Consider the following 12,494-nt stretch of genomic DNA (forward strand, 5'->3'; position numbering starts at 1 on the left):
ATGCAGAGCTGTTTATAATACTTTACGTCACCTTGCAAGAATGAAAACAAAACAAAAAGCTAGCACATTTTTTTGTAAAATAAAGAAGCACAACCCACACACATATGGTCACCTTATCTTTGATAAAGGAGGCAAGAATATACAATGGAGAAAAGGCAACCTCTTCAATAAGTGGTGCTGGGAAAACTGGACAGCTACATGTAAAAGAATGAAATTAGAACACTTCCTAACACCATACACAAAAAAAAGCTCAAAATGGACTAAAGACCTAAATGTAAGGCCAGACACTATAAAACTCTTAGAGGAAAACACAGGCAGAACACTCTATGACATAACTCAAAGCAAGATCCTTTTTGACCCACTTCTTAGAGAAATGGAAATAAAAGCAAAAATAAACAAAGGGGGCCTAATGAAACTTAAAAGTTTCTGCACAGCAAAGGAAACCAAAAACAAGATGAAAAGACAGCCCTCAGAATGGGAGAAAATATTTGCAAACAAAGCAACTGACAAAGGATTAATCTCCAAAATATACAAGCAGATCATGCAGCTCAATATAAAAAAAAACAAACAACCTAATCCAAAAATGGGCAGAAGACCTAAATAGGTGTTTCTCTAAAGAAGATATACAGATCGTCAACAAACACGTGAAAGGATGCTCAACATCACTAATCATTAGAGCAATGCACATCAAAATTACAATGAGGTATCACCTCACACCTGTCAGAATGGCCATCATCCAAAAATCCACAAACAATAAATGCTGGAGAGGGTGTGGATAAAAGGGAACCCTCTTGCACTGTTGGTGGGAATGTAAATTGATACAGCCACTATGGAGAACAGTATGGAGGTTCCTTAAAAAGCTAAAAATAGAACTACCATATGACCCAGTAATCCCACTACTGGGCATATACCTTGAGAAAACCATAATTCAAAAAGAGACATGTACCACAATGTTTATTGCAGCACTATTTACAATAGCCAGGACATGGAAGCAACCTAAGTGTCCATTGACAGATGAATGCATAAAGAAGATGTGGCACATATATACAACGGAATATTACTCAGCCATAAAAAGAAATGAAATTGAGTTATTTGTAGTGAGGTGGTTGGACCTAGAATCTGTCATACAGAGTGAAGTAAGTCACAAAAAGAAAAACAAATATCGAATGATAACATATATATATGGAATCTAGAAAAAAAAAACGGTTCTGATGAACATAGGGGCAGGACAGGAACAAAGACGCAGATGTAGAGAATGGACTTGAGGACACGGAGAGGGGGAAGTGTAAGATGGGATGAAGTGAGAGAGTGGCATTGACATATATACACTACCAAATGTAACACAATAGCACAGGGAGATCAGCTCGGTGCTTTGTGACCACGTAGAGGGGTGGGATAGGGAGGGTAGGAAGGAGATTCAAGAGGGAGGGGATATGGGAATATATGTATATGTATAGCTGATTCACTTTGTTATACAGCAGAAACTAACACAACATTGTAAAGCAATTATACTCCAATAAAGATGTTAAAAAAAAAAGAAGCACAAATGTGATAATTTGGTGTATTATTGCAAACAAAGTACACATTTTGAATGCTTCAGAGAAATACAACACTGTTTCAAGCTAGTAGGTTGTTTCTTTTTTTTCTTTTAACATCTTTATTGCAGTATAATTGCTTTACAATGGTGTGTTAGTTTCTGCTTTATAACAAAGTGAATCAGTTATGCATATACATATGTCCCCATATCTCTTCCCTCTTGCATCTCCCTCCCTCCCACCCTACCTATCCCACCCCTCTAGGTGGTCACAAAGCACCAAGCTGATCTCCCTGTGCTATGCGGCTGTTTCCCACTCAAGCTAGTAGGTTGTTTCTTATAACTATATGCCAGGATGCCTATCAAAAGCATGTGCATGTCTAGTCAAGAGGTTGACATAGTTTCAAAGAGAAGCCATTAATCTGGTGACAGCGCTCCATTAAACTAACTCTGTAAATCATTTTGTTGGAGGAATGAAATATTGAAGTGAGAGTAGGACCCTTGTTTAATCGTCATTATTGACTAATTACAACATGATTGCTTAGGGACAAGCCAATTTTTTGTACCATGTAGAAAGATAACAAAGATAAAGAAACTCCCATTTGGAGCAACTCAGCTTTTTAAGGGCATACATTTCTCCTTTTGACTCTCCACAGAAAACAGAGAGAAAGAAACTTGTTCTTCTATTTTAGGTAGGATGGATGGGAGAAGATTTAATTTAAGGTAACTTACAATTACTATAACACATTTCTATTCTGTGAATAAACTATATGAAAAATTCAATAGAATTCTGAATAACTTATTATCTAATATCTCCACTTTACACACTACTAAAGCTGATTATTTGTCTCTCAAAAAATAAGGTTTCTTAGATTTTGGTTTCCAATATAGAGATATGACAATAACAGCCAGAAAAATATTGATCTAACTAAAGGAATCAAATATCTGTTGAGGTTGCATTTACCAGCTTTTTAATTTAATCGAAGTTTGCCATTAGGAAAACTCATGAGATTCTTTTTGGAATCATTCTCCCAGATGTACATTCAATTCTTGATTATCTAAAATAGCAGAATGTAGATAATAGCAAAGATAGCTAAATCTACAAATCACTCCCTTGCCTAAACCTCTACTAACAAATTCCACAAAGCAACTTCAAGTTAAAGTATTAATGATCAGGAAAATGACTAAAAGGTGAGTAACAAAAGAGAAAAGAAAGAAAAAAGGACTCTGGAAAATGTGTTAACTGCAAGATTAACTCTCAAAATACTCCTTTATGAGGCGGTGGGGGGTGGGAGGAGAAGGATTCTTCCATTGAATAAAATGTAGGCCAAAGTTTGTCCTGCTGGGTGTAAGTAATGTATACACAGAGATCTAATATATTATGAGATATAAACAGAGTAACTGAACAGACCGCATGGGACAGTGGAATAAAATTTAGTTTCTGTAACTGCAGAACAAGGCAGTAATTGGTTAAGCATTTTTCACCCACATATAAAATATCCTGAGTGTCTATAGATACTGCGCTAGGTGCAGGAACAGTGGTCAGTAAGACAGGTACAGTAACTGCCTTCATGAATCTTTAGAAAAACAGATATTAGGTAAATGACCACAATTAATTAATCAATTCATTCATCAACACTGTGAAAAGTCTATGAGGAAATAAAGGGTGCTGTGAAAATACAAAAAAAGACCTGACTGAGTCTGAGAGGGAATTATCCTCTCAGAGGAAGTAAAATTGAAAGGTGACAAGGGGGTAATTCCATTTAACAAAAATGTTATTGAGCATAAGCTGTGTGTAAGGAACCACACCTTTTTTTTCCTGAATAACAGTGGTAGAAGGCATACCTCTAAATGTATGCCCAGGACCAAGAAAGGATAGGAAAGTCTGAATGAATAGCTTGCATTCTGCACTCATTAACATCTTGTCTGAGAAAGAGTCCTCTCAACACATATTCTAGGACCAGATCCTATAATGACGTGAAAACAATGGTCCCAAGAAGCCTCTAGAGCTGGACTTTCTAGTGGAACATGGGTGGTTATAGGGCTGATAATTTGGGTACATGAAGCTCCAGTTCTTCTGGCTTCAAAAACTTCCATTTTATATTATATATATATATGTATATATATATATTATATATATATATATATATATATATATATATATATACATATATATATATATATAATATATAATTACTCAGCCATAAAGAAAGGATAAAATAATGCCATTTGCAGCAAGATGTATGGACCTAGAGATTATCATACTAAGTGAAGTAAGTCAAACAAAGACAAATATCATATGATACCACTTATATGTGTAATCTTAAAATATGATACAAAGGAACTTATTTACAAAACAGAAACAGACTCACAGACATAGAAAACAAACTTATGGTTACCACAGGGGAAAGTGGGGGAAGGGATAAATTAGGGACTTGGGATTAACAGATACACACTACCATATATAAAATAGGTAAACAAGGACCTACTGTATAGCACAGGGAACTATATTTGATATCTTATAATAAACTATAGTGGAAATCTGAAAAAGAATATATAACTGAATCACTTTGCTGTACACCTAAAATACTGTAAATCAACTATACTTCAATTCAAAATGCATGAAAAAGATAAAAAAAAATACCCCCCCCCAACCAAGAAGAAACCTTCCATTTTATGTCTCCTATTCAGTAGGCTGAATTAATATCACCCTTAGGACATGGGCTTCTGTTTAGGAAAATGGTAGAAACCTGCCAGGCTGTTTTTAGCCTTTATATCAGTAGAAATCCTGAACTCTATAAATCCAGTAACATTACATGTATGGACGGTACTTCAATGAGTGAGCCGACTGGTAATGAGTATCCATGTAAAACAGTATTGGTAATTTGTCAAGTGAATCTCACTGAACAATATGGTTTGCTCCATTCTTTTAAGAAGAAATATGAGTGCCTTAGTAGGTAGATGATGATGAAGATCACCATTCTCATTATGATAACAACTCATGTTTATTAAGCGCTTACTATGCTGCAGACCCTGAATAAAGCATTTAATATACATGATCTCACTTAAGTCTCCCAATAAGTCTATGAGGAATGCTGTAATCATCTTACAGATGAGAAAGTTTGTTCACTAATTGTCATGCAAAAAATATATTTTATACCAGGCACATTTTCTGTACTCTGGGAACACAAACCAGATCGGTTTTTGTAAAATGATGGAGGCTACACTCAGCAAATAGTGGACCCAGGATTTGAACCCATAATCTTATCTACGATGCTTTTATCCTCCCATTGTTAATGGTGGTCAATATTCAAAGCTTTAATGAAATTTCACTTTTAATTCAACTCTGAGTTGCAAAGTTCAGAGATAAAGGCAGGAAAGAGGTCTCTTGAGAAGAGCTTGTTGCTCTTCAAGTCACATTCCTTACAGCGACAGTGAATCTGACTTGTTGCACTGGGCCTCCACCACCTTCTGGGCAGAGCAGATCCCATGAAAGCTATGGTCTGCATGTGTTGTTTGATTTTAATTTAAAAAGGATTTTTAAAATAGCCAAAAATTTTAAAGTTAGATTAAGAAGCATATTTTAAGGTTTTGTTTTTTGGGTTGTTTTGTTTTGTTTTGTTTTACCCATTCACCTGATTCAGTGGACCCTTATTGATATTCTCGTGTTGTCTCCTCTTTGCTGTTTTCTTGGAAAGTGAATCTATTCCTTCTTTATTTTCTTGACTCTAATATAGATGGTCCTATCACCTAAAAAGGTAAATTAAATCTGTAAGAGCTACGAGTTTGCTGGTTCAGTGATGACATGCCAGGGTTAAAGTAAGTTGACTACAACTCAAGACACCAGAAATGACCAAAGAAGGATCACTGGTATATGCCCATATTTACTCACTTAATGAAGGAACAAAATGATATTATATGGATGATACAGTACATTGTAGTAGTGACTAATCTGATTTTAATTGCTCCAGAGTCCCAGTTTTTCCTTGCTGTATTTTTGAATAATGTTCAAACAAATCAATTCTTTATTCATAGAAGACTTTTTTCACACCATTAAAATTGAGGAAAAAACCTATATATCATTGTGCTATTGGTTTCCATTTTAAATATGCCTACACATTTTCATTTGGAAATTGTTTGGAATTCTGGGCTAAAGCCTCTGTGAGTATTTGGCCAATTATGCCAAAAAGCTCAAGACAAATGAGACCTCTCTGAATGATCTAGTTTTGCATACAATGGAGAGAAAACAATTGACGAGAAAACAGATTATTATCTAAGTCTTGCAGATTTACTTTTAACAACAAGATTGTTGATTTTTTTAACTGTATGAAAAATGTATCACTGTGACCTTCTGAAAATGAAAATTTCCATGGATACTGTTACAATTTCAAGTACGAGGTCATCTGAAAAATGTTCTTGTGATCATTTCTAGCCTAGCCATTTAGCTAAGGTTAAAAGCAAACAATACCAGTTATTTTTATGTTTATTCAAGTGTTGCCTTTTCACACTTGAAGTTATACAGCTTACTTCATATTGTTCACCTGTTTTAGCTATTTTTCATAGTTGGTAAATTCATTTCAGGTACATAAAATGCTTTTTTCTCCCCCCTCCCGTTTTTGCTCATTTCTCAGTTTGGGAAGCTTATAGGTAGTATGAGACAGGAATTGATACAGTTACTGCTGTTAACAACATTCATCAACTGTCAACTGTGTGCATGATATCAGATTGCATTAAGTACTGTGGAAAGTTATAAGTAGATAGATACTTAGCTTCTGCCCTCAGTGAAGGTGCAGTCTAATGAAATTCATATACACTCCTGGAAAGGTAAGATACACTAGAGAAACATATTGCAAGTATTTAAAGAGCAATATTTTCAAGAGCCAGCTCAACTTTCATAGAGAAATGTCTCTCATTCTTTGCTTAAAAAAAGTTCATTGGGATTCCATTGCTAGTACTATTAAGAACAATAGACATCAAAAGGGCCATGAAAGACCCAAGGATCTACAAAGATAACATGGTAATTAAATTTTACAGAATGTCTAATAAATGCCAAGCCCGGGAGCTTTACATACATCATTTCACTTAATCCTCATGACAACCCTGCCTACAAGGTTTATCCCCATTTTCCACATGAGGAACTGAGGCTTAGAGAAATTAAGTATTTAGTCAGGTCATATAGCTAATAATGGCAGAGTCTGGATTGAAAACAAATTATTCTAACTCCAAAGTCCAAACTTTTCCCATTTCCCCACATGGCCTCTCAAACTTCTTTACCTGGCCAATCTAATTTTCTCAACTATTTCTCCCTGCTATATTGCCTATATCTACTCTCTGACCTCAGCCAATTTTTCATTATCTCCTCCCCTTTCTTTTGCGCCTTTCTTCCTGGGCTGAACTGTATGTTGTCACCTCACTGGATGACACCAGCACCACCACCAGGCACTGCAGCTTTTTGAACTTCTGTGTGGGCCCCAGCCTCTCCAGCCATGCTTCTGGCTACAGTCAGTGACTGGCTGTCTAATCCACCAGCTCCACTTTCAGACCTTCCCTTCCTTACCTCCTCACACATTCTTTAATCCCTAAACTCCCTTTAATCCCAACAATACTTTTTGAAACTGAGACTTATACAGTCCCCAATTTATAAAGCTCTTCTTTCTCATCATCATTCATGTAATTGCAATCAGATTTTAAGAGATAATTCTAGGGAAAGGAGATTAGTATTAATTGAGCAGTTTCTGTGCCTGACAGACAATGTCTGCTGGGTCTTGTGCATCTTACCTGGTTTTATTTCCATTAAGTCATTATATCTAAGGTAACTGCTCACTCTCCTGAGTGTCCAGGGTATTTATTGACTCAACTCAACAAATGTTTACCAAGTGCTCATTATATATCAGGCACTGTGTGGGTTGCTGATGAGAAAGTGATGAGAGGACAGGTCTCAACCCTCAAGAATCTTACAGCCTATGGGAAGAAAGGCAATGGACAAATACAGCACTATGTCATAAAAAATAATCACAGCCATGATTAGGGTCATATGCACATATAGAAGGGACACCAGACTCAGAATGGGAGTAGGAAGGGTAAAGTGAGAAAGAAAATTTTCCAAGGGAGGTATATACATAGGCTATCTCTCAATTCTGAATATGGTTAAGCCAAAACAAGTAGGTGGTAGGCTAGAACACTGCCAGAAAAAAGGGGGCACCATCTTCAGAGTGGCTGCATGTGACTGGAGAACAGTGTAGTAGATGCTGGTGGCGAGCTAGAGGCAGAAGGAGGAACCACATCTTAAAGGGCTTTGTGTGCCAGGCTAAGTTGCCTAGACATTAATCTTAAGGCAATGGGGAGGAATTAACAGTTTATTTTTAGCTAAGTGAGTCTAGATTTATACTTTAGAAAGGTTGATGTGTCTGAGGTTTGGAGATAGAAAAGTTAGAAGAAGAGAATTAAGGAGAGAAGTTAAAAGTGACTTCTCTGCAGTATATCCAGGACAAAGATGATGAGTGTCTGAACTAGTGAAGGCAAAACGTACTTTGCTTTAAGAAATAGGTTTTAAAGATTTTAAATAGAAATGGCCTATAGGTTACTAGATACAGAGAAAAGAGGGGGACAGTGGAGCAGTTGGATCTAGAATGATGCCTTGTTGTCTGCTTTGGATGGTGGGACCCTGGGGAAGAGCAGCATTGGTCGGATGGAGGAGGACATGAGAGTACCTTTGGTTATAGCTTGAGGTATCTACCAAACTTTCAAATGGGAATGCCCAGTGTACATTTCTGTATGAATCAATTGGGATGTATCACATGTTCATTTTTATTGTAATTTACTATCTCATGTGCATATTTAATCTGACCAAGTATTATTTTTTAATTCTTTGAGAAAAGAGTGGGCATTGCCTTTTAATTCTTTGCATTCATCACTGGTCAAGCACAATATATTGCTTATGGTGGGAGCTCAGTAAAGATTTGTTTCTTGACAATTGAATTGATTGATTAATTGCTATGGGTTGACTCTAATACATACCGAGTAAAGTTAGATAAACTTTGCCTGCGAAGGCTTCATAAAGGTTTTATGTGTGAAGGTTAGAAGAACAGCAGCATAGTATAATTATGAAAACTTCATGTATTTTTACATGTAACCCTAAATATGTAGTATCCTAAAAATAATTATTTATATATTTTTGAGAACAAAGATTGTCTTATTTTGCCCTCCATCTTCTCCCCAGCTTTCATGGCATGAAATAGGTATTCAAAAAATATTTTTTGAATAAATGTGCAAACCACAATCACTAGGTCACAGTTTATATAAATAGCTACTTACAGTTTATATACCACAATTCCAAATTATGAAAACCTATATTTAATAACAGTTACATTAAATAATAGATGGAGTTTACCCAACTTTTACCATCCAATAATCAAAAAGTATCTTTGTTTGCTATGTTCGTAATATATTTGCAGTTGAAGTCTGTTCCTTTATATCTGAGCAATTCTGCCTTTGGCTAGTGATGCCAGATAGAGGAGAGGCAGGGAGACCAAGAGATTAATGAAACAACCCATCAAGTTGTTTGAAAGGCAAAAATATATAAGAAAATCAAATTTGTTGAAATGCCCTATCCAAAGAGTGATGGTTGCATATTGTGTAAGTTTACAGTTTCTGGAGGGAAAAAAAAAAAAAAAAAACTAAGGGAAAACTTCTGGGAGATAAATTGTTAATGACTTGTAAATATGTCCATTTTGGAAAAACACAGACTATCATCTTCTCCTCAGTGTCTATGTTACATCCTGGTAGCAAAGAACATTAACTCATTCTGACCATAAGAGTGAAATCAACTACACTGGGGGAGTACTGAGTCCATTAGTGAAAATAGTTCCCCAAGGCTCTTTGTTAGCGATGGACTCAGACACCATGAAATAAGGGGGCAAGCTAGTCTTTTCAAAGAAAACTCAATACTTTAGAACAGAGTTATTCCCTATAATTTATAGGAGAAAGGAAAGGCAAAATCAGGTGAACCCTGCTGGATCTTACAATTCTCCAGAAAGTAGTAGTGAAAATGGAGGGGAAAACACACACACACACAATATTTTAGGACAGTGCCAGACTTAAGCCAGTGGGAGGTAAAAGGTAAAATAATATCCCTCACATAGTGCTATAATGCAATAAACTATATTATTCAACTCATCATACAAAATATATTCTAATAGAAATAAATTCATTTTAAATGTTGGTAAGTTGTAAAATTGTATGACAAAGAAAAGATATTAGTAATATTTCAAAGGAAAAAATACAGAATGAGAATGTTTAAATAACAATCATAAGTAAAAAAATCTATATATCACTCAAAACAAATATCATTAATAAAATAATCATGGAAACATTCATTAAATTTAGATAATTTCCCTCTTTAAAGAAAACTTCTATTTTCTTAGTTTTCCTTCTCAGCTCCTTCTGAGGCAAGTGACAAGTCGATCTGTAGTTGACAGTCAAATTCTCCCTGGACCTATCTTTGCTTTTCTTTACATTTAATTTCTCAAGGTCAGTTCTTTTGTTTAAAAATATATCAATCCTAGTAAGCATTCTGAGTTCAAATTATTTTCTAAACCTGGCACACTTGACAGAATATAAGATTTTTGAAATGCAAAGCATTTTATTTTTTAAAAGCCACAATCAGGTCAGACTTGAAAAGAGATATAGAAAGAAGAAGAAGAACAAGAAGAACAAGAAGAAGGAGAAGGAGACGGAGACGGAGACGAAGAAGAAGAAAGAAGAAGAAGAAGAAGAAGAAGAAGAAGAAGAAGAAGAAGAAGAAGAAGAAGAAGAAGAAGAAGAAGAAGAAGAAGAAGAAGAAGAAGAAGAAGAAGAAGAAGAAGAAGAAGAAGAAGAAGAAGAAGAAGAAGAAGAAGAAGAAGAAGAAGAAGAAGAAGAAGAAGAAGAAGAAGAAGAAGAAGAAGAAGAAGAAGAAGAAGAAGAAGAAGAAGAAGAAGAAGAAGAAGAAGAAGAAGAAGAAGAAAGGGGAGGAGGAGGGGAGGAGGAGGGGGAGGAGGAGGGAGAAGAAGAAGAAGAGGCAGCAGCAATGCAAAGTTATAGTATTAGGACTTACTTGATGTACATTTTAGGAACACATGCTTGCTTTTTGCATCTTACAGGAATTAGAGTCACTGTGAATGATCTGTATTCATTCATTTATTCCTTCATTCACTCGTTTATTTTAAAAACATTTTAAAGGACTCTTTTTATACCAATTACTATTCTAATTATTAAATATATATGGCATAGATCTTAAGTTTCCATATATGTGTAAATATCGGAAATGAAGTCTCCTTGGAATTAGTGGTTAAAAAGAATGCCCAAATATTCTCCATACTATAGGTGAGTATGGCTATGCATGTCCCAAAACATTTTATCTGCTCCCCAGCATTTCTCAAAGCCCTTGTGTTAGGCAAGTCCATGTGAAAATTTCTGGACAAAGGGCTATAAGCAAATGTGACATATATCACTTTGGAGCCAAGAAATTTATGGGCTGTTGGACTATGTTCTTTCCACTATGCTCCCTTTCCTTGCCAAAGCAGCCTTGGAGACCATGTGTAACAGATGGTGAAGCTATAAAATGGTGACGCCTTCCTCAGGCCCATTGGACATGTAGTATCAGTGAGAAATGAACTGAGTAGGACTAAGTCCCTGAGACTGGAGGGTCTGTCACCCTAGCCTGACTATTTCAGGCCAAAAAGCATGAAGAGATTATCCTGAAATGATAGAGGAAGTGCTGATATGAAATACAAAGGTTATATTTCAAATATGTCTTGACTTCTAGGAACTATGCATATCAATTCAGATGTATTGCATATTATACAAATACAACATTCATTTCTCACCTGGTTGGTGACCATCTCTATTCATGAGAGTATGAAAGAAGGTTCTGTAGTTCTGACAGTCACATTTTCTCAAGGATTCTTTCCTTCCTCATCAAGAGATTTCCAGGTTTCCAGTCTGTGGAGGAAGATTTATAGTGAAGACACAGGGACTTTAAAATTTTAGTACCCATTGTTTTATAGGCCCCTTCCAAGGTCTTTTGCCTAACTTCATATTTGTAATTTCAGATAATTTTTCTAAAAGAGGATTCTCTCAAGTTGAGTAAGTTTCAGGACCAATAAAAACCTGGATCCAGCCCTACCTGGTCTTTTATATTACACTTCTTACCTAGCACTAGGTGTTATCTGTTTTCACCAGGTATTATCACTCTCTCCAAAAGTAAACTATATGAAATAAAGTACCTCTTACCTGGCACTAGGCATTATGCTTCCGTTTTCATCAGCTATATATCTCACTCTCCTAAAGTAAAGTAGATAAAAAGACATTTTCTCCTCATGGTCTGGGAAAGTATCATGTATATATTTCCCTTTTAGGCAATTAAACCCAAGAGATATTTCCTTTGGCTGAGTGTTTAAACCACTGCTTTTCCTAGCTTCAGTTATTTTCAGTAGCTCTCATTTGCACATATAGACTGGCACCTGCTTATGTTCAAATGGAAACACATACATACACCCACAGACTTAAGAGCACACACAGTAAGTACATTTTATGATGTGTTGTGCTCTTTTTTGCCATATATTAAGATGACTTTATAATAGAGACCTTTACCACAGGTCAATATCAGGTAAACAAGGCCACTGTCTACAGATTTCTGACACACAAGTCATCCATTTTCATGAGGCCCAGCTTATCTCCAAGGCTACATATTGTACTCTGAGGCAACTTACCTGAGCAATTAAAAGCCTGTGCTGATGATTTTTTTGGGCTCCCTGGCCCTTCAAATATAAGAAAACCAATGCCTGTATGATAAGCAGGTGGCTTTCCTCTTTTGCAACGCACTTTGCTTTGTGTATCATGAGGGTAGTGGCATGATCGTGGCTGTAATTTTCATAGGGAGCTTAACTGCAGTCTGTATTCTGGCTAGCAGAATGGCAGC

Source organism: Balaenoptera musculus, chromosome 1 (assembly GCF_009873245.2).
Source record: "Balaenoptera musculus isolate JJ_BM4_2016_0621 chromosome 1, mBalMus1.pri.v3, whole genome shotgun sequence".
NCBI classification, from domain to species: Eukaryota; Metazoa; Chordata; class Mammalia; order Artiodactyla; family Balaenopteridae; genus Balaenoptera; species Balaenoptera musculus.